General features: G+C 32.1%; 1 protein-coding gene across 5 annotated transcripts in view; it reads left to right on the forward strand.

The window, feature by feature from the left end:
• Positions 1-26,940, forward strand: part of LOC147007574 (uncharacterized) — a 44,242-nt gene extending 17,302 nt beyond the window's left edge. For 2 of the 5 annotated variants that reach the window (XM_085866874.1, XM_085866879.1), the window contains one exon: positions 26,624-26,940. The gene's annotated coding sequence lies outside the window, so the exon portion shown is untranslated. The other 3 variants (XM_085866875.1, XM_085866876.1, XM_085866878.1) reach the window with 3 other exon arrangements.
• Positions 26,941-26,962: the final 22 nt, after the last annotated feature.

Here is a 26,962-nt window from a genome sequence, read left to right on the forward strand (position 1 = left end):
TGTAGAGAGTTTCGAGGCTCGTGGTGGAGCGAAAACATTTCATGGGTCAGGTCATAACAGAAGGAAGGGAGGGGGAAACACACGAACAGCAGGGCCGAGGGATGAAATGGAGGGAGACTTGGTAAAATAAGGGATGAAGGGAAGAATGATGTCTTGGAGAGGACACAGAGGGTGAGCAAGATGGACACAACCACAAACTCTCAGGAAGGAAAAATTGGAATAGAAAGAGATTGGTTTGGAGGGAGGAGGTTAATGGGGGTTGATCTGAGATGGTGATAAACAGCTGCCTTGAAGCCCTGAAGGGGAGAATGAGATTGAAGAGACCGGGGAAGTTGGACACTTTATCAAAACAGAACAGGAAGGGAAAGTAAGAATGATGAAAATGTAATTGTAAAAAGATGAAATGTTACAAGAGATTTTAATATTGTATTTATATTCGGTGTGATACAAGCAAAACATGTATCGAAACATCCCTCAATGAATCAACAAATATACAATTTTTACACATATTGTTCCTATAAACACCTCATTCTTATAGAATCCTGAATTTCAAAATTGTGGTTAAGAAAAAGAGATTTGTTTTTGAGATTTGCGGGAAGCAGTTTGGTGAAGGTAAAGGAAATGATTTTGGGGTTGTCTGGCTCGAGGGTGATTGTCAAATTTAATTTCCCTGTTCAACCTGAGACATGTTACAAATCCCAAACGCTTGACTTCATTAAACATGTCTGTTCCCAAACTACAGGCCTCTCACAGGCCCTTCTCATCTCGGGTTCCAAATCGTCTTTGAGGTACACTGACAAACAGCTTGCTTGGATCATCACTTGTGAGCTTTCCATCATCATTATGGGGAAATTACATGTAATGAGATGGAGGTGAAGGGAGATGTTTGAAAAATGAAACAAAGAATTGTATAATCGGACAACTTCGCCCATCGAAGGAATAGCTGATTCTGCCCGACGTCATGCCATGCTTCAAATGACTTCTTACGTCATTGTGGGAATATGGACTTGAACAGTGACACACGAGGAAGGGTCCATATGGATTGGTGTATATCCCCAGACTGTGAGCCCCGTCCTTGACTTTCTCAATGAAAATTTTGAAGATCGCATAATTCTCAAGTTTCCAGACACAATTGTGGAATGTCATGGCCCAGAATCCAGATTAAATATGTGGGATTATTTTCGAAAGGGAATTTTGAAGATTTGATTCTTTCCACGAAAATCACAAACTCTCATGAGGCTGAAATGAATTGACGAGGACTCATGTTGTCGAATAGTAAACAGCACTTCGATCCTTTGGAGGAAGTATAAAGGCAAAACGATGGTCAACATTGAACTTGCTGTTCATCACAAATACCTCCTCAAACTCTCAGTTATATTTCTTGTTCATATTTGATTTCTACAAGATTATATTTAGACACGTTAAACCTGTTAAATTGCCCTTTGTAAATATGTCATCGTTTTATGGAGTTCCCTGGAATAATGAGGAAAAACAGGACAATACAGATTGCCATGTCTTTGTTAAAATCACAACCTGTCAAATGAATCCATGGGTTGTGATTTTTACAATGAAAACCAGACAAATAAAATGGGGTTTGAAAGCGTCCACAGGATATCACAACAGAACTCATGCACGTGCGCACGAACACACACACACACACACACACACACACACACACACACACACACACACACACACACACACACACACACACACACACACACACACACACACACACACACACACACACACACACACACCTGCAGACTTTAAACCTTCATGAGATTCACCCTTATTGAAATTGACCACTCCCCACCACCCAATCCTCATGGGCCATCTCTTATTAGTCTTTAAAAACCATTAAATTGATCATACTTTGTGGTGCATCGTTTCATCATTTGCTGCTGTGATTGTTAATTCACTGATCTCGTGTTTCATCTCAACAAAAGAGCCATAAATACTTTCCTCATGTGCTGTTTTACCTGATGGTTTCTTCATCAATCTGGTTTTATTGTTTTGCTGCTGTTATATTTATTTATTATCTTGCCAAAACGAAGTTTTTGCAAGATATGTAAGTCAGCTTGTATGTTTTTTTTATTTTTATTTTTTTTGTTTGTCTGTAATCACGTATAAAAAATTCTGCAGAGCACAGTTATCATTGGAAATTTTTGTAACTTCGCATATCAGAGGCCTATAGCGGTCCCTTTCAGCACATAAAATTTTGAAGGTCAAAGGTCAAGGTCACTTTGTCGCAAATCAAGGGAGTCGACGAAACCCTTATTTTTTGAGTAATTTTAATGGAATCGTCTCCAAACTTTATGGGAATGTAGTATATGGTCTGGCGCTCAGCTGATTAGTTTTTGGTGGCGATTGGCCTTGACCTTCATGGTTAGCGCCTGAGGTCAAACATATTTGACCCCAAGGTCAAATTTTCAAGTTTTAGGAACCATATCGTGTAGTACCTCAAATTGAACACCTCGATGAGTGCTTTCTAGATATGTCAAGCTTGAGACATTATGACGTCAGTAGGGTGAATATACTGGTTCGAGCTCACTTTTCCCCATGTAAATGAATGGGGGATTTTCAGCGATTCCCTTTTTTTTCCCTAAAAATAAACCCCCTTTTTATCCGTTTTTCCCTGCTGTGCAGGGGTTTGGCTTTTGTGAGGCAATGTTTTATGGCCGGATGCCCTTCCTGGACGCCTCTTACAACACAGGGATATGGTACACCTATTCTAACCGGGGTATACACCGGCCCAGTATACTGGTACTCATTTCGCCGACCTCAGATGGATGACAGGCTGAGTCAACCCCTGGTGTTAATTCAGCAGCTGAGCGGGATTCGAACTCGGGACACTGGGATCCCAAGCCGCCACCCTAACCACTAAGCCAACACCAGGCTTTGTATATATATAACCAGGCTATCCCAAGGTATATTTATTTGTCTCCCCTTTTAACCTGGAGGTTGATCAGCTCACTCATTGAACCTATAAAGATTTGTTCATTCTCAAATTCCTTCAATAGTTTAATTTTCTTTGCACAATAATCCCCATCTAAAATATTGACAAACAAAACATTTGAATCTTTATATTTTTTAAGATACCCCTTTTGTGCCATAACGAAATGATAAACTTCTCTTAATGCTCTTGTTTGACCACCTCCTGAGCCACATATCATTTTGAGATTATAGTAAATTGTTTTTTCATTGTTCAATTGATAACCATCAAAGTTTTCAGTCCATTCAAGGATATTCATTTTTTCTTTACATCCTCTAACTTACTAGTTTTTAAATTGATTCGCTTATTTGTTTTATTTACCTTTGTTTTAGTTATTTTTTCAATAATACTTATTTGATATTTTTCACATTCATTATGTTTTCCATTTATATACCAAGACTGAGATTTTCTCCACTCTTTAGTTTGATTAATACTTGGTTTAACCATTTATATATTGCGAAAAAACGCGGCGGTAGCCCTTAAAAAACCCTAACCCATCTTCCCATCGTTAAAACACAATCTATTCTATTCACTCTATCATACAATATCCATATGGAACACAATCTATTCCATTATCTAAAATAAATCTCTTATCATCAAAGGCTCCTAATGTCTTTTTATTTACTTCTTCACTATATATGTTATGTTTATAACTTCTTATTGTATTCATTTTCCTATATTCTTCTTTCTTATTCATCAAACAATTATAATAATTTCTAAAAGTTATTGATTTCTTTATTACATATTTCTTTATTCCCTTTAACCTCTTATCAATCTGATCACCATACTTATAAGCATATGCCTTTGCTCTCAATCCAATAAACTCACTCATTACTTTTCCACCCAACTCATCCTTAAACTTACCAATAACCTTTTCATTCTTTTTGGAAAATAACTCACTCTTCTTGCTGAAATTACTTGTATCATATACTCCAATATTTTTCTTCATATCTTCATAAACATCATCAGTTTTTATATCTAGGATAAAACTATCAGTGTCCATATACAACAATGAAACATTTTCACCATACTCTTTCTTTAAGTCATTATACAAATAATCATACATCAATATCTTTGATAAATCAAGAACTGCTGTTCCAATATAAATTGGTTTATCCATTACAATACTTTCCTTTTTCATATGAATTGCAGAAAAGTTCTCTGAAAAAACCTCTTCTCTCTCAAAACTTGGTTTATTTATCAATCTCGAAGCTTCTTTCCAAGATGTTGCGAATCTAATGTTTTGCCTGTTTCTAACATTTTCCATAGTCTTTCCAAATACAGCATTATTCATTAATTTATAAAAGTCCCCTTCAAATTTTACTTTTGTATTTGCTCTCATACCTGTATTGAATTGAATATACTTTTTCACCCAAGGACTTTGTTTAAATTTTAAAACTCTATGAATTTTAGCTACTCTCAATCCTTCTCTCAAAAACTGTTTTAAGCTTCTCTGATGCAAAACATATCCCTCTTTATCATAGAATGTTGTTAATAACTTTTCTGTTGATTTACCTTTAATATTAAAACTTTTATTATAATCACTTAACCATTCTTTCTTTGGGGTTTCTTTCTCACATGCAAAAGGAAGATCTTTATGCTTATTATGAAGATCACTCGGGTACCTCAAATCAACTTCAAAATAATAACCTTCTTCTTCGTCATTCAATTCCTCTTGAGAAGAAATAACAATATTCATCAAAGCCTTTTCATAATCCTTTTCTTCCACCCACTCTAATTTACCATAAGGCAGAGATTGAGACATTGCCCATCCATACAAATTATTAGCATCAAAATACATCAAATAATTACTATGTTTTTCACTATCATAATTTGGAAGATATTTATTATTTGCTTTAGCATATCTTTTTGAACATACTTGTGATATTCCACCTCTCTTGGACTTCTCAATCATCAAAAGCATATCAACATCACTGATTAAATCTATATCTTGTTTTGTCATTTTCAACATTGCACTCCAAGCTAAACCAGGAGCTGTGAAATAGTGGGCAGGGTCTAATCCATAACAATTTTTATTATGACAGAGTGATCTAAAAGCTTCAAACACATCAGCTAACAATAAAACATCTGTTTTTAGATATAAATCATGATATTCTCCAAGGTTCTTTATCTTAAATATTTTCCATATTTCTTGTGCGTGTTTATATTCCTTATCACTTATCTCTTCTTCATAAAGGTTATTATAGAAACTTTCTTTTGATGGAAGTTGTGTTTCTTTAAATCTCATAAATGAATCCATATAATCATAAGGATAAATTCCCTTGTAAGAATTTTCTCTTTACTTTGAATTTCATTCCTTGTTTGAATTTCCTCTCTCGTAAGAATTCCTTCTTTAATCAGAATTTCATATTTAATCAGAATTTCCTCTTTAGTTAGAATTTCATTCATTGTTCGAATTTTCTTTATAATTAGAATTTCATCTTCAGTTAGAATTTCTTCATTAATTAGAGTTTCCTCTTTACTTTGAATTCTCTCTTTAATCTGAATTTCCTCTTTAGTGAGAATTTCCTCTTTTGGAAAGAATGAATTAAGATTTGGAAAAGAGTCTGTGGAGCTTAGATTTGATGCGAGGTAGGCTAGTGGTGTTCCCATAAACTTGTAAGAATCAAGAAACCGAATACGAGTTATAGGTTTTGTGAATATCATTTTTGTAAATGAAATATACTTTTGACTTGTGTTTGTTATGGCAGAAATATTCCCTGGTGTTTTTGAAAGTTCATTTATAAATAGATGTGTATCATAGTTGGCGCTATTGTGGAGAAAGACTGGAATAAAAGAAGGTAATTTATAATTAAGATTACAACAGGAATGAGCGGGGCCTCTATATTTACCAGTAAGATGACAATGATCCCTAACTTTAGACTCCTTAATTTCCCCCTCACAAATATGACAGATATTGTTCTTTCTAAATTCTAATTTTTCTTCTTTGGTTAATTTCATCGGTTCATTTGTTTCTTTCATTAATTTAGTGAGTCTTATACAATCCTTTTCTAATCGTTTTACAAACTCTTGTGAAGCTTTTTTCCACGATAATGTTCAAGTTTGTTATACTTTTCTCCAACAGATGATTTGATATAATAACAGAAACCACAAGGAATATGTTTATGATATTTATTTGTATATGATTCTTTTGGATTAGGAGAAGCAGTATTTATCTTTTTAAGGATACACTCAAAATCAGCGTATATCACAAATGGGTGCATGATAGATTTATTATAATCTTCAAAAGAAATCTTTTCACCAGGTTTTGGCATTGTAATTACAGCTGATTTATGATTACTACAATATTTTGAATGTTGTTCTAATCGTTCTTTTGTATGAAATGAATTAAGACATCGCTTACAAGGATATATTTTGTTTGCTGTTCTGAATACCTGAGAAGAGATTAATCTTGATAAATTATTGATGTATGTGTAATGTGAATTCTTTCCAACACTAAAATATAAAAGATCAATGTGTGTTTCTTCATTTTTATAGTTGTTTGAAATTTTTAATATTTGAACTTTGTTTGTATCCGTTAATCCATATACATTAATAGAAAGATTATTCTTTTTCTCAAATTTAGGAATATCTGTTAGTGGCATTGGGAATTTAAAATCTTTAATGTCCAAGGTATTCTCATATTTCATATATTGTTTTACTCTTTCTGAATTACATTTTGGTGGATGAAAGTGAGCAAGAACAGACCAGAGAAAACATTTATTATCATTATTCTTAATATTAACAACTGCCTTCTTTAGTTTTATTTCTTTTGGTAATTCAATATAAGAAGAAGCTTTAAGAGGGTTTGATTTTAGAATGTGTATATCTAAAAAGATGATTTTTTTAATATTGAATCCACTTCCTACCACTGTATTATCAACATCCTCCTCTTGTCTTGATAGTTCTTCATAAACCCCACTATTCAAAAAATCTTGAAATGATGTTATAAAATGAAGATCTGTTCTCATATAAGGAGTTTGTTCTTCATCTTGTCTTTTCATATTCATTTTCACTCCCATATAAAACTTTAAAGTTTTCATTTCTTATAATGTCTTTTTAATAAATTTTTCAACATCGGGTTTCACTATTTCAATTGATTCAGCTATTGATGATGGACCGGGTTCTCCAAATTGAAAAATCCTTATTTTTATATGCCCTTTAAATGCCCCATCAGTGTTTTCAATATAATAGTCTCCCTTTACTTTAAACTCATTTTTCTTGTGTTTTTGTGATTGAAGATGTCTATTATAACTTCTCTTCAAAACATCCTTTGAACAGATATCACAATGTTTTCTTTCCAACTCAAGAGGAGATATTTTATGAAACAGATTAAATGTGTGTTTGTTGGTTCGGAGGTGTTTTCTATAATGTTTATATTCGTGATTACAAACATCGCAGTATGTTGTATTCACCATATTTATATAATAAATCTTTGCTGAAACTAAAATTTTCTTGATGAAAATTTCGTTTATTTTACAGGTGAATCTGTGCTTAAAACCATTTTATCCTCCAACTTTTTCACTTAATAAATACAATGTTTCAAGACACAAAAGACAAGTTTCAATCAATCTCTTCATTTGTTAAAGATACTGAGAAATATGTCAAGGATGTAAAATTGAACAAAGATAAATATAACAACTATTGGATAAAAAAAATTATGGTAAATAATATGAGTTCTTCAATTTCCTTCAGTGGAAGGGCTTTTAGTATACCTGGAAGAACATCAATTAAAGTATCTCTAACAAAAGTTTCTCCTCTCCTTCTAGTAATATATTCAAAACTAGAAAAAGCAATGAAACAAGAAAAAGTATCAAAAAACAAAAATCTTATGGATGAAGCTTTAGAAAGAAAAGATAAGACCATCTGTAATATGCAAGGAGAAATTTGTATTTTTTTCAACAACCCTAAAGATGTAAATCCTGATGAAATAAAGGATGCTAATATATCAGGTGAAATGACATTTCGTTCAATAGTAATTAACGATCATTTTAAAATTACCTTTAATGTAAAAAATGTTGTCGTTGAATCTGATAATGAAAAAAGTATATCGATATCGATGGTAATATACAACTGAAAGTATAGATGAATTTCAGTTTAAGTAAAGTTTTACTTTATAAATATGCTAGACTTTCCTGATTCTCCATATGACAAATTTGAGAATTGTCCTGCGTGTGAAAGACGGGGATTAAACACAGAGTCAAAAGCTTATAAACAATGTATATTCTGTGATTATCTTCTAATTAATGATAATAAAAAATATAAAAAGGAAAATAATTCTTTTAGATTTACACCAAAAATGAATTACTTTACAAGATTGATTAGAGAAATGAATGCAAAGTATGAGGGTGATAACACACCTTTCCTTACAAGGGAAGAAACTGAACGTATAAGAGAAATGTTCAAAGGATTGTTGTTGTATATTATTCATGGATGTAATTTTCAGGGAAATATCAACACAAGATATTGTATAAATAAAATAATGGATTATCTTGAAATTAAACCTGAACTTAGGATAAAATATAGAGTTTCTAAAAAAGCCAATAATAAATTAAATAACCTGTTTTCCAAATATATAAATGAATGATTTTTTACCCATTTGGGAAAATAAGATAAAATTTAACAACCATAAAAATCTCCCAAATTCATTAAGATGTCTCATAGTTGGTTCAAGTGGATGTGGAAAAACCTGCTTACTTTTAAAAATGCTCCTCACACCCAACTTTTTAGATTATGAAAATTTAATAATTTTCACAAAGTCGAGTTTTCAACCAGAGTACAACTACTCTCACAAGGTTTTAATGCTGGTCTTCAAAAGAAGATATAATCGGTTTATTTAAACATCAAAAAAACCTAAATGATTATAACATTGAAGATATAATTCAACTATTTTGTGATACACAGAGATGTAAAAAGAAATCAAATCCTATAACTTGTATTCTTAGTGATAATACGGATGATATACCGTCTCCCCAAGATTTGGATAAATCAAAAAAGAACCTCGTTATCTTTGATGATTGTGTTAATGAGAGAAACCAAACGGTAATGGACAGCTACTACACAAGAGGGAGACATTCTTCTTGTAATTGTATTTATCTTAGTCAATCGTACTTTCAACTTCCTCGTCGTTCCATCAGAAACAATGCTAATACTTTTATTTTATTCAAGTTAAATTCAATAGATATCAATAATTTTTGGAGAGATAATTGTTCTACATTATGTAGTAAAAAGAAATTTGAGGATTACATGAAGCACACGACTGAAAAATATAAATATATTGTTGTGAAACAAGATGAGATATTAAGGGATATATTTTTTGTTTTATAAACAATTACATATATAAATGACAACTATTATTATAAATCTTGTGGGTAAATCTGCTTCTGGAAAAAACTTTCATAAATCAAGGTTCTTGTGTAGTACAAATGAGAATATTGTAAATTTACTTAAAGAACACCCCGTGATACGCATTGTATCAACAACAACTAGAGCAATAAGACCTGGAGAAGTAAAAGGTGAAGATTATCACTGTATTTCAGTGGAGGAACATATGCGATTGAGGAATGAAGGTCAAATGTTTGAGGAGGTTTCTCTTGGTACAACAAAATATTCACATTGTAAGAGTGAGTTAAGGAAACTAAAATCTGGTGGTGTTGGGATATTAGAAACTAATTCAGAAGGAACGAGACAAATTATTAAACATCTGAGTGGAGTGAAGATTTTATCATTCGGTTTTGATGTTGATGAAGAAACTCAACGCAAACGTATGAAAAGCAGAGATGCAAGTATTAGTGAAGAAGAAATTACAACTCGCATTAATGTTAATAAAGAATTTGATGAAATATTTAAAGAAAAGGATTTATTTGAACACATCTACTTGAATGATGAAGAAAAGGAAAATTTCCCTGTTGATCTTTACAATTCATTAAATGATATTTTACAATAAATAAATGGATGCAAAAGAAAGAGCAAGAAGATTTAAGGAACATCAAGAGTTGGTTTCAAAAGTTGTAAAACAACAGGAAGACATAAAGAAGAAACGCAGACAGAAACTAACGGGCGAAGAAGCATTTGAAAGAAAACAAGAGAAACTTTTTAAACCACTTTTAAAAACTTCCCAAGAAAAAATGAAAGATGTTTCCACAGTTCCCACAGTAGAATATACTCCCAGAAAGCTTCAAATGTTAAAAGATTTCAGTCAAATGACGGAGGAAGAATTAGAGCATATTGGAGAATTAGAATATCATGATGAAGAATTATTTCAACAACTGGAAGAGATTAATCAACCCCTGATTATATTGTGAATGCTGTTCAAAACAATGAATATTCAGCGGATTCAAAAACCAAAGCAGGACTCATTCCAACAGAACAACCAGCAATATTTCATCTTGTTCAAGAAAAGGTATTGATATTTAATGATGAATTAAGGTTCTTGGGTTCTGCTCAACCCCTGTTAAACTAACTCCGAGATTAATGTTTCTTCTCACAAAAGATGGAAGACAAGGTTCAACTGTGAGGGATGAATCAAAGTATATTGATAAACCATTGGATATGGAAAATAATGATGATAGAGTATATATTGATCTGCTGAACACTCTAAATTATAAGGTTATTCTTTCTGGTAAAAGTAGGAAGAATGAGAAGGAGAAACACATTATTCAGGCTTTAAGTATCCTTGGTTCAGGTGTTAGTTTTCTTCCAAATGACCCATCGCAATTAGTTAATAGACTGTTGTTGTTGTTAGGCAGTAAGAAGGCTGGAAATAACAATTGTTTTAATGAAGCATCAGCCATTTTAGACCAGTTGATGAACATGAAAATAATTAATAAATCTCAATATAAAGACATTTTATCTCATATTAAATAAGATGAGAAGCACAATCCTTAGTTTCAATTTCACAACAAGCGACCACACATCTTCATTCCCATACCCACTACAACTTGACACAACAAAAGAATATGAGGCATCTTTATTGTCCATGGAAACTTATAATACCTTATTTAATATAACTGATAAAAATGACAAGTTTAGTTATAATCCCGGAAGTGGATACAAAACGATAACAGTCTCACCCGGAGCATATGAGATTTCTCAAATATCTTCCGAAATTGCTCGTCTTATGAAAGAACAGGGTGATGAACCAAAAAATATTGTTATAAACATTCAAAAACATACTTCAAAATCAACGATTAAAGTTAAAAATAACTACAAGGTTGATTTCACAATTGATAATTCATTTAGAGAGTTATTGGGTTTCTCCTCAAAAAGATTGAAACTAATGGGACGTTTTACAGTGATAATGTCATTCAAATATCCTCAGGAATAAATTCGGTGTTAATTCACTGTGATTTGATTGATGGTGCTTATAATGATGGAAAAAAACAAATACAATATTTTCATTCAGCGCATACTCAACCCCAATTGGTTATAAATTCAATATGGAACCCAAAAATTTGGTTTATCTACCTGTGTCAGGAAAAACCATACACAGAGTAAATTTTAGGATAACCGACCAAGATAATCGTGTGATTTCTTTTAATGGAGAAGTTATATCCATCAGAATTCACCTACGTGAAGTTTTCCAATAAATAAATACGATGGTTATTGTGAGGAAACACGAGTTGGGAAAATATAAAATAATTACAGGGGATGGGATGTTCCTTTCCCCATACTACAAGGGTGAAGGTATGTATCTTGGTAGAGGATACTATAAACCTCAGAGACAAAGGGGAGTAGGGTGAATATACTGGTTCTAGCTCACTTTTCCCCATGTAAATGAATGGGGGATTTTCAGCAATTCCCTTTTTTTCCCCTAAAAATAAACCCCCTTTTTATCCGTTTTTCCCTGCTGTGCAGGGGTTTGGCTTTGTGAGGCAATGTTTTATGGTCGGATGCCCTTCCTGGACGCCTCTTACAACACAGGGATATGGTACACCTATTCTAACCGGGGCATACACCGGGACCAGTACACTGGTACACACTTCGCCGACCTCGGATGGATGACAGGCTGAGTCAACCCCCTGGTGTTAATTCAGCAGCTGAGCGGGATTCGAACTCGGGACACTGGGATCCCAAGCCGCCACCCTAACCACTAAGCCAACACCAGGCTTTGTATATATATAACCAGGCTATCCCAAGGTATATTTATTTGTCTCCCCTTTAACCTGGAGGTTGATCAGCTCACTCATTGAACCTATAAAGATTTGTTCATTCTCAAATTCCTTCAATAGTTTAATTTTCTTTGCACAATAATCCCCATCTAAAATATTGACAAACAAAACATTTGAATCTTTATATTTTTTAAGATGCCCCTTTTGTGCCATTACGAAATGATAAACTTCTCTTAATGCTCTTGTTATAAAACTCTCTACCCTCATCAGTCCATAATTTTTTAGGTTTTTTCTTACTTTTATTAAATATCTGTTGAAAGGCTAACATAAGAGTATTACCTGTTTTGTTTTTTAATGGGACAACCCATACGTATCTACTCCTCAAATCAATTACGGTTAAAGCATACTTGTACCCCTTATCATTATTGAGTTCAATCAAATCAGCAGACCAGATATAATCAACTTCCTTAGAATAAACTTTCCTTCTCTGAAACTTTGTGAATATTGGTTTATGTAATTCATCAGCTAATTGCTCTTCAGTCTTAATGGCATCATTAGAGCCTATAAGTTTTTGAATTTCCAAGTCCAAGTTTCAATTTAGCACTGATCATCTTCTTCACAATGAACCGATCAACTTTTTCTCTCAAGGTTGGATTTTGTATCAGAGACAAATTATACAACATTTCTCTATCGGCTTCATGCTTTTCTTCCAACGTTGTGGTATTCCCATAATCAATATCGTGTCTCATGCACACTTCATCAACTCTATTGATAGGCTTACTCCAGGATTTAGGATTGTCTGCCTCATCTAATCTTTTATCCAAGTTTGTACCTGGACCACAGAAAGAATACCCTGGAAGATGTAATTCCCCTGGTATTCCAGTAGTTGTAAATTTACTTCCTGATAAAAACTTTTGTATATCTCCTCCGAGTTTGTGTTTGGAGATAAATTGATTTTTTTTTTTGAACCACACACCGAACATATACCTTTTTGTATAACCCTGTTATTTTTACTTTTAATATATGAAATATTTTTAGTATTAGTTTTCTTTTTACATTTGAGACAATAACTCATTTATTTATGTGAAAAATTCCTGCAGAGTGCAAAAACCTTTTTAGTTTCCAACATGCACATTTGGATCTTAATTTTTAAAACATAAAGAATCCTTAGAAATGCCTTCACTCTCTCCTCCATTTATTTAAGAAAAAACTTGAATTAAAATGAATAGCTTGTCGATGTCAATAGTCTTGAAGAAAATATTGCCAATAGACTTGTCAATTCTTTGTTTTGCTCCTCGGTGGGTTGAGTTATTTTCTGTAATACCACCAATCTTTTTGAATCTCACTGGTTTCCATATTTTGATATTTATTTTGTCTCGCTCTTTCCTCCCTCTCCTCCCTCTCTCTCTTCTCTCTTTCCTCCTTCTCTTTCTTCTCCCTCTCCTCCTTCTCTCTCTTCTCTCTTTCCTCCTTCTCTTTCTTCTCCCTCTCCTCCTTCTCTCTCTTCTCATTTTCCTCCTCTTCCCTCTCTTCTTCAACTCCTTCCTCATCCCTTACTATCCTTGAATCGCTTACACCCCATAGAATATTATACATATATTCATCAGGATTTCTTGTTATTCCTGCATCGAAAATAATTTTTTACAACAGGAAACCAATAAAATTTCTTTTGAATTTCTAAAAGAGCCTTACCTTTTCTTAACTTTATAATTTTTTCATTATTTAACATTCTAATTAAATCTAAAGTTGTCGGTTTATCAACATCAGCATAATGCCAATCTTTTATTGAAAATACCTCATTCTTATGTTGTAGAACATATTTATTAAAATACCGAATACCCTTTTCTTGAAGGTATGCTTGAACACAGAAATGATAATTTTCTTGAAGCCTTCTTGCTGTCATTTATGTATTAGAAATATATGTTAGAATAATATTATGGCACGAAACACCTCCCCATCTTCCCATAGTTAAATCATTTTGTATTTCCTTACTTATTATATATAATCCTGTTTTTTCTGTTTTCATGAGATAAACAAGGACAAAACCATTATTATATTTACCCTTATTAAATTCTTTTATTTGTTGTTTACTAATCGTGGACCCACAAAACTCATTCTCGATACCAAGTGGATAATATTCTTCCTTACGAGACTGATTTAATTGTTCCAGGTCTTCGAGGTTAATTTTAAATGACCAATTATACCCTAAATCATTCATATCATACCCCCATTGTTCTATTCTCATACAAACGATACGCCCTTCTTTATAAAAATTAATTTTAATTCGAACTGTGAATTCTGTATGACCTGGAGATAATATCAACACTTCTGTATCTTTGGAATACACAGCCGTTTTATTTAAGGATATATATTGTGATAAATCGCTTAATCTCACCAAGTCATTCGCGTCAGTCGGGCTTGGATAATTTTTTAATTTAAAAGCATTTTTCATGTTAATATTTTTGGTTATATTATATTTATGTCGTTCAGCCTGTGCCTTTGTGTAATAATTTGATAAATCAATATCCAATTCTTGAGATACACCAAAGATAGAACCATCTTTACCAACATAAGTCATTTATATTAGATTAAAAATAATATCATAAAATTTTTTATTTTTGTTGAGTTGAAATAACACATATAGACATAATTGACCACAACACTTGGAATTTAATTCTTGGACTTGAAATGTTTGATAAACACCATTCTGTAAGAATTTTATGACTTCAACAGGTGGTGGAAGACCAAAACTATCAAAATAATATTTGTCTTGACTATTAAAAATACAAACCCAATGAGAACCGTTCCCATTATTATCTTCTAAGTTCATAATAATATTCTTTGTATGTTTTGGCACATTTGTTAATTCATCTCTCATACAAATAACCACATTATGAATTTTTAATTTCTTACAATATTTGACAAGTTGTAAATTTGATGTTGTATTCTTTCCAAATTTTTCCAACCACTCATCAATGCTCATTTATTTATTAGAAAGATATAATCCATTACCTCTTTTCGTTAATTTTACACCTGCTTGTGCAATAGAAGAAAGCATATCTCCAACTAACAATCTCGCTTTATCAGGCAGACCTTCAAGTTTTTCAGCAAAATCTACAATTACACCACTTCCACTAATTTGTTTCTCCAACTCTTTGTTATGTCTTTCCAATTCTTTTTGAGCCTGGAGTTGAGCCTTCCTTTCGTTCGCAGTTTTCACCGCTGTTGAAATACCACCCGTCAATGCTCCAACCGCACTTAAACCAGCAAATAAAGGAATTAGAAATGGGAGAAATCCTCCACTCGTCTCTCTTATTGAATATTTTTTCAACATTGGTTTTGTCATTTTAATTTTAAGTGAGCCAGTGTCATTCAAGATTTTAACCTGTTCTCTTGTGAGCAAAACATCAATTCTTACTGCTCCTTTTCTCTGAATTGTATTAACGTTAATCGTACAAGGCTTTTGATTTTGAACACAAGATGATAGTTTATGAAGATTGATTTGATTAACATATACCCCAGTTGGTACTTTGCCACTCATTTATTTAACAAAAAATTATGTGAGACTAATCATCACACCATTATCTGTATTAATCTGCAATTCTGTTTCTTCCAAAAGCAAACAATATGTATCAACTTCTTCACTCTCTCCTCTTTCAATGTATAGGGAAGTATCCACTCGATTAGACTTTATAGTTTCCTTTTGCGCGCTCAGGTCAAACGCATAGATTGTATACAAACTTTTAAATGCTGTCATATCCAAAATAGGTTCTTTATTTCCATTACTTTCACACACCTTTTGGTAAGACTTGTATGCTTCAGCAAAATCATTTTTTCCCAATTAATTTCCAATCTATCTCGTGGATAAAATGTTCCATCTAGAGAAACGCGAAGTTGTTTCACCTTAGCATTATCACTCAATGCATTATTCTTATCAGTCGCAGTATCACCATCTGGCTTTTTAAAAATGATCCACAGATATCGTGGCTTTCCTTCCAGAACACCCAAATTCCATGTGTAAGTAGTTTGATTGAGTTAAACGTGTTGACATCTTCTTTTGAGGTATGATACACTGAGTGGTTTCTTTGAGTTAAGTCTTCGATTCAACATCTCTTCTGTTTTAAGATTAGGAGTATATTCACTGATATACCAACTCATCTCCTCAATTACAAATTTATTCTGTTCACCAAAAGCACTAGCAACACCAAAAAGCAATCGATTTTCATTATCATTCCTTTGTAGTTGAAATCTAATTTTAAGACCATACAGAACTTTATCATGATCACAAAATCCAAATATACCTTTAAGAGGAACCGCCACAGTAAAACTATTTTCTGCTTTTGTATCATCATTATACGCTCCTTTCCTTTGAATATATCCAGGGTCTGTGTTTGTTCCCGTTGACATATCAGGAATAAAACCTTCGACAGACCCCTTTCCCATTCTATCACTGAATGTATAGAGTGTAAATTTTATCATTTCAGATACAGCAGAGACATAATCAACCGCTTCAACTTCTTGTGTTCCAATATACAAACGCACACTATCAAACATTTTCCAGAAGAAATCATTTACAAGTGTAGCGTTTGTGTTATTCCCAGCTTTAGTGAATTTAAATTTACACAACAAGAAACTTTCGGAGAGATTCAAATAGGTTTGTTGATTATTTATTTCAAAACTTTTTGTACCATTCGTATTCCAGTCTGTTCCAGTTATTGCATTTACCTTGAAGTAATCTTCTTTTTAGTGGAGTTTGAGATAATAATAGTATCATCCAAATCATAGATACTATCAATTGCTTCCATACTTGTATTTATTTAGGAAAAAGATGTTAAAACTTTTGAAACCCTGATCCAAGTATTTGAATTATTTTCTGTCGTTCTTGGGAGACAACTGAGTTTTGCCTTTCTTAATTTCTTTTATTGCTTGTAATTTATGAGATTCCTTCTGAGCATCTTTTATACTCTTTACAGCACCTGCTACATTTCCCACAGCAGAAGCAGTTGAACCAATTAGATCTTTATGTTTAAGAATAGTTGAACCAATACCCATGAGAGTATCAATTATCCCATCTCCTCTAAATTGATGTCCAACACCCCTTTGTCTCTTAGGTTTATAGTATCCTCTACCAAGATACATACCTTCACCCTTGTAGTATGGGGAAAGGAACATCCCATCCCCTGTAATTATTTTATATTTTCCCAACTCGTGTTTCCTCACAATAACCATCGTATTTATTTATTGGAAAACTTCACGTAGGTGAATTCTGATGGATATAACTTCTCCATTAAAAGAAATCACACGATTATCTTGGTCGGTATCCTAAAATTTACTCTGTGTATGGTTTTTCCTGACACAGGGAGATAAACCAAATTTTTGGGTTCCATATTGAATTTATAACCAATTGGGGTTGAGTATGCGCTGAATGAAAATATTGTATTTGTAATTTTTCCATCATTATAAGCACCATCAATCAAATCACAGTGAATTAACACCGAATTTATTCCTGAGGATATTTGAATCACATTATCACTGTAAAACGTCCCATTAGTTTCAATCTTTTTTGAGGAGAAACCCAATAACTCTCTAAATGAATTATCAATTGTGAAATCAACCTTGTAGTTATTTTTAACTTTAATCGTTGATTTTGAAGTATGTTTTTGAATGTTTATAACAATATTTTTTGGTTCATCACCCTGTTCTTTCATAAGACGAGCAATTTCGGAAGATATTTGAGAAATCTCATATGCTCCGGGTGAGACTGTTATCGTTTTGTATCCACTTCCGGGATTATAACTAAACTTGTCATTTTTATCAGTTATATTAAATAAGGTATTATAAGTTTCCATGGACAATAAAGATGCCTCATATTCTTTTGTTGTGTCAAGTTGTAGTGGGTATGGGAATGAAGATGTGTGGTCGCTTGTTGTGAAATTGAAACTAAGGATTGTGCTTCTCATCTTATTTAATATGAGATAAAATGTCTTTATATTGAGATTTATTAATTATTTTCATGTTCATCAACTGGTCTAAAATGGCTGATGCTTCATTAAAACAATTGTTATTTCCAGCCTTCTTACTGCCTAACAACAACAACAGTCTATTAACTAATTGCGATGGGTCATTTGGAAGAAAACTAACACCTGAACCAAGGATACTTAAAGCCTGAATAATGTGTTTCTCCTTCTCATTCTTCCTACTTTTACCAGAAAGAATAACCTTATAATTTAGAGTGTTCAGCAGATCAATATATACTCTATCATCATTATTTTCCATATCCAATGGTTTATCAATATACTTTGATTCATCCCTCACAGTTGAACCTTGTCTTCCATCTTTTGTGAGAAGAAACATTAATCTCGGAGTTAGTTTAACACGGGGTTGAGCAGAACCCAAGAACCTTAATTCATCATTAAATATCAATACCTTTTCTTGAACAAGATGAAATATTGCTGGTTGTTCTGTTGAAATGAGTCCTGCTTTGGTTTTTGAATCCGCTGAATATTCATTGTTTTGAACAGCATTCACAATATAATCAGGGGTTGATTAATCTCTTCCAGTTGTTGAAATAATTCTTCATCATGATATTCTAATTCTCCAATATGCTCTAATTCTTCCTCCGTCATTTGACTGAAATCTTTTAACATTTGAAGCTTTCTGGGAGTATATTCTACTGTGGGAACTGTGGAAACATCTTTCATTTCTTCTTGGGAAGTTTTTAAAAGTGGTTCAAAAAATTTCTCTTGTTTTCTTTCAAATGCTTCTTCGCCCGTTAGTTTCTGTCTGCGTTTCTTCTTTATGTCTTCCTGTTGTTTTACAACTTTTGAAACCAACTCTTGATGTTCCTTAAATCTTCTTGCTCTTTCTTTTGCATCCATTTATTTATTGTAAAATATAATTTAATGTATTGTAAAGATCAACAGGGAAATTTTCCTTTTCTTCATCATTCAAGTAGATGTGTTCAAATAAATCCTTTTCTTTAAATATTTCATCAAATTCTTTATTAACATTAATGCGAGTTGTAATTTCTTCTTCACTAATACTTGCATCTCTGCTTTTCATACGTTTGCGTTGAGTTTCTTCATCAACATCAAAACCGAATGATAAAATCTTCACTCCACTCAGATGTTTAATAATTTGTCTCGTTCCTTCTGGATTAGTTTCTAATATCCCAACACCACCAGATTTTAGTTTCCTTAACTCACTCTTACAATGTGAATATTTTGTTGTACCAAGAGAAACCTCCTCAAACATTTGGCCTTCATTCCTCAATCGCATATGTTCCTCCACTGAAATATAGTGATAATCTTCACCTTTTACTTCTCCAGGTCTTATTGCTCTAGTTGTTGTTGATACAATGCGTATCACGGGGTGTTTTTAAGTAAATTTACAATATTCTCATTTGTACTACACAAGAACCTTGATTTATGAAAGTTTTTTTCCAGAAGCAGATTTACCCACAAGATTTATAATAATAGTTGTCATTTATATATGTAATTGTTTATAAAACAAAAAATATATCCCTTAATATCTCATCTTGTTTCACAACAATATATTTATATTTTTCAGTCGTGTGCTTCATGTAATCCTCAAATTTCTTTTTACTACATAATGTAGAACAATTATCTCTCCAAAAATTATTGATATCTATTGAATTTAACTTGAATAAAATAAAAGTATTAGCATTGTTTCTGATGGAACGACGAGGAAGTTGAAAGTACGATTGACTAAGATAAATACAATTACAAGAAGAATGTCTCCCTCTTGTGTAGTAGCTGTCCATTACCGTTTGGTTTCTCTCATTAACACAATCATTAAAGATAACGAGGTTCCTTTTTGATTTATCCAAATCTTGGGGAGACGGTATATCATCCGTATTATCACTAAGAATACAAGTTATAGGATTTGATTTCTTTTTACATCTCTGTGTATCACAAAATAGTTGAATTATATCTTCAATGTTGGAATCATTTAGGTTTTTTTGGCGTTTAAATAAACCGATTATATCTTCTTTTTGAAGACCAGCATTAAAACCTTGTGAGAGTAGTTGATACTCTGGTTGAAAACTCGACTTTGTGAAAATTATTAAATTATCATAATCTAAAAAGTTGGGAGTGAGGAGCATTTTTAAAAGTAAGCAGGTTTTTCCACATCCACTTGAACCAACTATGAGACATCTTAATGAATTTGGGAGATTTTTATGGTTGTTAAATTTTATCTTATTTTCCCAAATAGGTAAAAAATCATTCATTTATATATTTGAAAAACAGGTTATTTAATTTATTATTGGCTTTTTTAGAAACTCTATATTTTATCCTAAGTTCAGGTTTAATTTCAAGATAATCCATTATTTTATTTATACAATATCTTGTGTTGATATTTCCCTGAAAATTACATCCATGAATAATATACAACAACAATCCTTTGAACATTTCTCTTATACGTTCAGTTTCTTCCCTTGTAAGGAAAGGTGTGTTATCACCCTCATACTTTACATTCATTTCTCTAATCAATCTTGTAAAGTAATTCATTTTTGGTGTAAATCTAAAAGAATTATTTTCCTTTTTATATTTTTTATTATCATTAATTAGAAGATAATCACAGAATATACATTGTTTATAGGCTTTTGACTCTGTTTAATCCCCGTCTTTCACACGCAGGACAATTCTCAAATTTGTCATATGGAGAATCAGGAAAGTCTAGCATATTTATAAAGTAAAACTTTACTTAAACTGAAATTCATCTATACTTTCAGTTGTATATTACCATCGATATCGATATACTTTTTTTCATTATCAGATTCAATGACAACATTTTTTATATTAAAGGTAATTTTAAAATGATCGTTAATTACTATTGAACGAAATGTCATTTCACCTGATATATTAACATCCTTTATTTCATCAGGATTTACATCTTTAGGGTTGTTGAAAAAAATACAAATTTCTCCTTGCATATTACAGATGGTCTTATCTTTTCTTTCTAAAGCTTCATCCATAAGGTTTTTGTTTTTTGATACTTTTTCTTGTTTCATTGCTTTTTCTAGTTTTGAATATATTACTAGAAGGAGAGGAGAAACTTTTGTTAGAGATACTTTAATTGATGTTCTACCAGGTAGACTAAAAGCCCTTCCACTGAAGGAAATTGAAGAACTCATATTATTTACCATAATAGTTTTTATCCAATAGTTGTAATATTTATCTTTGTTCAATTTTACATCCTTGACATATTTCTCAGTATCTTTAACAAATGAAGAGATTGATTGAAACTTGTCTTTTGTGTCTTGAAACATTGTATTTATTAAGTGAAAAAGTTGGAGGATAAAATGGTTTTAAGCACAGATTCACCTGTAAAATAAACGACATTTTCATCAAGAAAATTTTAGTTTAAGCAAAGATTTATTATATAAATATGGTGAATACAACATACTGCGATGTTTGTAATCACGAATATAAACATTATAGAAAACACCTCCGAACCAACAAACACACATTTAATCTGTTTCATAAAATATCTCCTCTTGAGTTGGAAAGAAAACATTGTGATATCTGTTCAAAGGATGTTTTGAAGAGTAGTTATAATAAACATCTTCAATCACAAAAACACAAGAAAAATGAGTTTAAAGTAAAGGGAGACTATTATATTGAAAACACTGATGGGGCATTTAAAGGGCATATAAAAATAAGGATTTTTCAATTTGGAGAACCCGGTCCATCATCAATAGCTGAATCAATTGAAATAGTGAAACCCGATGTTGAAAAATTTATTAAAAAGACATTAAAAGAAATGAAAACTTTAAAGTTTTATATGGGAGTGAAAATGAATATGAAAAGACAAGATGAAGAACAAACTCCTTATATGAGAACAGATCTTCATTTTATAACATCATTTCAAGATTTTTTGAATAGTGGGGTTTATGAAGAACTATCAAGACAAGAGGAGGATGTTGATAATACAGTGGTAGGAAGTGGATTCAATATTTAAAAAATCATCTTTTTAGATATACACATTCTAAAATCAAACCCTCTTAAAGCTTCTTCTTATATTGAATTACCAAAAGAAATAAAACTAAAGAAGGCAGTTGTTAATATTAAGAACAATGATAATAAATGTTTTCTCTGGTCTGTTCTTGCTCACTTACATCCACCAAAATGTAATTCAGAAAGAGTAAAACAATATATGAAATATGAGAATACCTTGGACATTAAAGATTTTAAATTCCCAATGCCACTAACAGATATTCCTAAATTTGAGAAAAAGAATAATCTTTCTATTAATGTATATGGATTAACGAATACAAACAAAGTTCAAATATTAAAAATTTCAAACAACTATAAAAATGAAGAAACACACAATCTTTTATATTTTAGTGTTGGAAAGAATTCACATTACACATACATCAATAATTTATCAAGATTAATCTCTTCTCAGGTATTCAGAACAGCAAACAAAATATATCCTTGTAAGCGATGTCTTAATTCATTTCATACAAAAGAACGATTAGAACAACATTCAAAATATTGTAGTAATCATAAATCAGCTGTAATTACAATGCCTAAACCTGGTGAAAAGATTTCTTTTGAAGATTATAATAAATCTATCATGCACCCATTTGTGATATACGCTGATTTTGAGTGTATCCTTAAAAAGATAAATACTGCTTCTCCTAATCCAAAAGAATCATATACAAATAAATATCAAAAACATATTCCTTGTGGTTTCTGTTATTATATCAAATCATCTGTTGGAGAAAAGTATAACAAACTTGAACATTATCGTGGAAAAAAGCTTCACAAGAGTTTGTAAAACGATTAGAAAAGGATTGTATAAGACTCACTAAATTAATGAAAGAAGCAAATGAACCGATGAAATTAACCAAAGAAGAAAAATTAGAATTTAGAAAGAACAATATCTGTCATATTTGTGAGGGGGAAATTAAGGAGTCTAAAGTTAGGGATCATTGTCATCTTACTGGTAAATATGGAGGTCCCGCTCATTCCTGTTGTAATCTTAATTATCAATTACCTTCTTTTATTCCAGTCTTTCTTCACAACAGCGCCAACTATGATACACATCTATTTATAAATGAACTTTCAAAAACACCAGGGAATATTTCTGCCATAACAAACACAAGTCAAAAGTATATTTCATTAACAAAAATGATATTCACAAAACCTATAACTCGTATTAGGTTTCTAGATTCTTACAAGTTTATGGGAACACCACTGGCCTACCTCGCATCAAATCTAAGCTCCACGGACTCTTTCCCAAATCTTAATTCATTCTTTCCAAAAGAGGAAATTCTCACTAAAGAGGAAATTCAGATTAAAGAGAGAATTCAAAGTAAAGAGGAAATTCTAATTAATGAGGAAATTCTAACTGAAGATGAAATTCTAATTATAAAGAAAATTCGAACAATGAATGAAATTCTAACTAAAGAGGAAATTCTGATTAAAGATGAAATTCTGATTAAAGAAGGAATTCTTACGAGAGAGGAAATTCAAACAAGGAATGAAATTCAAAGTAAAGAGAAAATTCTTACAAGTAAGGGAATTTATCCTTATGATTATATGGATTCATTTATGAGATTTAAAGAAACACAACTTCCATCAAAAGAAAGTTTCTATAATAACCTTTATGAAGAAGAGATAAGTGATAAGGAATATAAACACGCACAAGAAATATGGAAAATATTTAAGATAAAGAACCTTGGAGAATATCACGATTAATATCTAAAAACAGATGTTTTATTGTTAGCTGATGTGTTTGAAGCTTTTAGATCACTCTGTCATAATAAAAATTGTTATGGATTAGATCCTGCCCACTATTTCACAGCTCCTGGTTCAGCTTGGAGTGCAATGTTGAAAATGACAAAACAAGATATAGATTTAATCAGTGATGTTGATATGCTTTTGATGATTGAGAAGTCCAAGAGAGGTGAAATATCACAAGTATGTTCAAAAAGATATGCTAAAGCAAATAATACATATCTTCCAAATTATGATAGTGAAAAAGATAGTAATTATTTGATGTATTTTGATGCTAATAATTTGTATGGATGGGCAATGTCTCAATCTCTGCCTTATGGTAAATTAGAGTGGGTGGAAGAAAAGGATTATGAAAAGGCTTTGATGAATATTGTTATTTCTTCTCAAGAGGAATTGAATGACGAAGAAGAAGGTTATTATTTTGAAGTTGATTTGAGGTACCCGAGTGATCTTCATAATATGCATAAAGATCTTCCTTTTGCATGTGAGAAAGAAACCCCAAAGAAAGAATGGTTAAGTGATTATCATAAAAGTTTTAATATTAAAGGTAAATCAACAGAAAAGTTATTAACAACATTCTATGATAAAGAGGGATATGTTTTGCATCAGAGAAGCTTAAAACAGTTTTTGAGAGAAGGATTGAGAGTAGCTAAAATTCATAGAGTTTTAAAATTTAAACAAAGTCCTTGGGTGAAAAAGTATATTCAATTCAATACAGATATGAGAGCAAATACAAAAGTAAAATTTGAAGGGGACTTTTATAAATTAATGAATAATGCTGTATTTGGAAAGACTATGGAAAATGTTAGAAACAGGCAAAACATTAGATTCGCAACATCTTGGAAAGAAGCTTCGAGATTGATAAATAAACCAAGTTTTGAGAGAGAAGAGGTTTTTTCAGAGAACTTTTCTGCAATTCATATGAAAAAGGAAAGTATTGTAATGGATAAACCAATTTATATTGGAACAGCAGTTCTTGATTTATCAAAGATATTGATGTATGATTATTTGTATAATGACTTAAAGAAAGAGTATGGTGAAAATGTTTCATTGTTGTATATGGACACTGATAGTTTTATACTAGATATAAAAACTGATGATGTTTATGAAGATATGAAGAAAAATATTGGAGTATATGATACAAGTAATTTCAGCAAGAAGAGTGAGTTATTTTCCAAAAAGAATGAAAAGGTTATTGGTAAGTTTAAGGATGAGTTGGGTGGAAAAGTAATGAGTGAGTTTATTGGATTGAGAGCAAAGGCATATGCTTATAAGTATGGTGATCAGATTGATAAGAGGTTAAAGGGAATAAAGAAATATGTAATAAAGAAATCAATAACTTTTAGAAATTATCATAATTGTTTGATGAATAAGAAAGAAGAATATAGGAAAATGAATACAATAAGAAGTTATAATCATAACATATATAGTGAAGAAGTAAATAAAAAGACATTAGCAGCCTTTGATGATAAGAGATTTATTTTAGATAATGGAATAGATTGTGTTCCATATGGATATTGTATGATAGAGTGAACAGAATAGATTGTGTTTTAACGATGGGAAGATGGGTTAGGGTTTTTAAGGGCTACCGCGTTTTTTCGCAATATATAAATGGTTAAACCAAGTATTAATCAAACTAAAGAGTGGAGAAAATCTCAGTCTTGGTATATAAATGGAAAACATAATGAATGTGAAAAATATCAAATAAGTCTTATTGAAAAAATAACTAAAACAAAGGTAAATAAAACAAATAAGCGAATCAATTTAAAAACTAGTAAGTTAGAGGATGTAAAGAAAAAAATGAATATCCTTGAATGGACTGAAAACTTTGATGGTTATCAATTGAACAATGAAAAAACAATTTACTATAATCTCAAAATGATATGTGGCTCAGGAGGTGGCCAAACAAGAGCATTAAGAGAAGTTTATCATTTCGTAATGGCACAAAAGGGGTATCTTAAAAAATATAAAGATTCAAATGTTTTGTTTGTCAATATTTTAGATGGGGATTATTGTGCAAAGAAAATTAAACTGTTGAAGGAATTTGAGAATGAACAAATCTTTATAGGTTCAATGAGTGAGCTGATCAACCTCCAGGTTAAAAGGGGAGACAAATAAATATACCTTGGGATAGCCTGGTTATATATATACAAAGCCTGGTGTTGGCTTAGCGGTTAGGGTGGCGGCTTGGGATCCCAGTGTCCCGAGTTCGAATCCCGCTCAGCTGCTGAATTAACACCAGGGGGTTGACTCAGCCTGTCATCCATCCGAGGTCGGCGAAATGAGTACCAGTGTACTGGGCCAGTGTATACCCCGGTTAGAATAGGTGTACCATATCCCTGTGTTGTAAGAGGCGTCCAGGAAGGGCATCCGGCCATAAAACATTGCCTCACAAAAAGCCAAACCCCTGCACAGCAGGGAAAGACGGATAAAAAGGGGGTTTATTTTTAGGGAAAAGAAAGGGAATCGCTGAAAATCCCCCATTCATTTACATGGGGAAAAGTGAGCTAGAACCAGTATATTCACCCTACTGACGTCATTTGGTGACGTTATGAGGCAAACACATTTTTCATGGTTACTCTGTAGATCGATTCTCATCGGAATCTCTCGTAGGCAGATATTCCTCAAGGAGTCGCTCCTGGTGGATAGCAGCTCTGTTCTTAAAGAAGTCACACGTGGTCACCTTTTGGCAAGATACGGGTCACCCTGCAGGTGACATTGGTTTTATTTTTATTAATGTTTCTATGCAGGGACTGCCTGGAAAAGAGGGCATGCCAGGTCACCCCGGGCAGAGAGGTGAAATTGTAAGTATGGTTTGAGAGTATCATGATGGTCATGAAATCTATACACAGAGATGTGGATACCTTTTAGATATGTGCCCTCTTTATTGACATACCAGCTCCTTAAAAATCAACACAATTGTTAACTTTGTGTCAGCTGAGGCAAGTCACGAAAGGTGTGGCAAGAAGTCAATGAATGACCAATCCCTGAGGACGGTGGTTCTGAAATAATTTAGTCCAGGTGATGACATCAGGTATTTACAGATTAAAATTCACATTCGATTAGAAATACAATTTTATAATTCAAAA

The sequence above is a fragment of the Eptatretus burgeri genome, unplaced genomic scaffold, assembly GCF_056783735.1.
Source record: "Eptatretus burgeri isolate ZD-2024b unplaced genomic scaffold, Ebu_testis_v1 Ebu_testis_scaffold_97, whole genome shotgun sequence".
NCBI classification, from domain to species: Eukaryota; Metazoa; Chordata; class Myxini; order Myxiniformes; family Myxinidae; genus Eptatretus; species Eptatretus burgeri.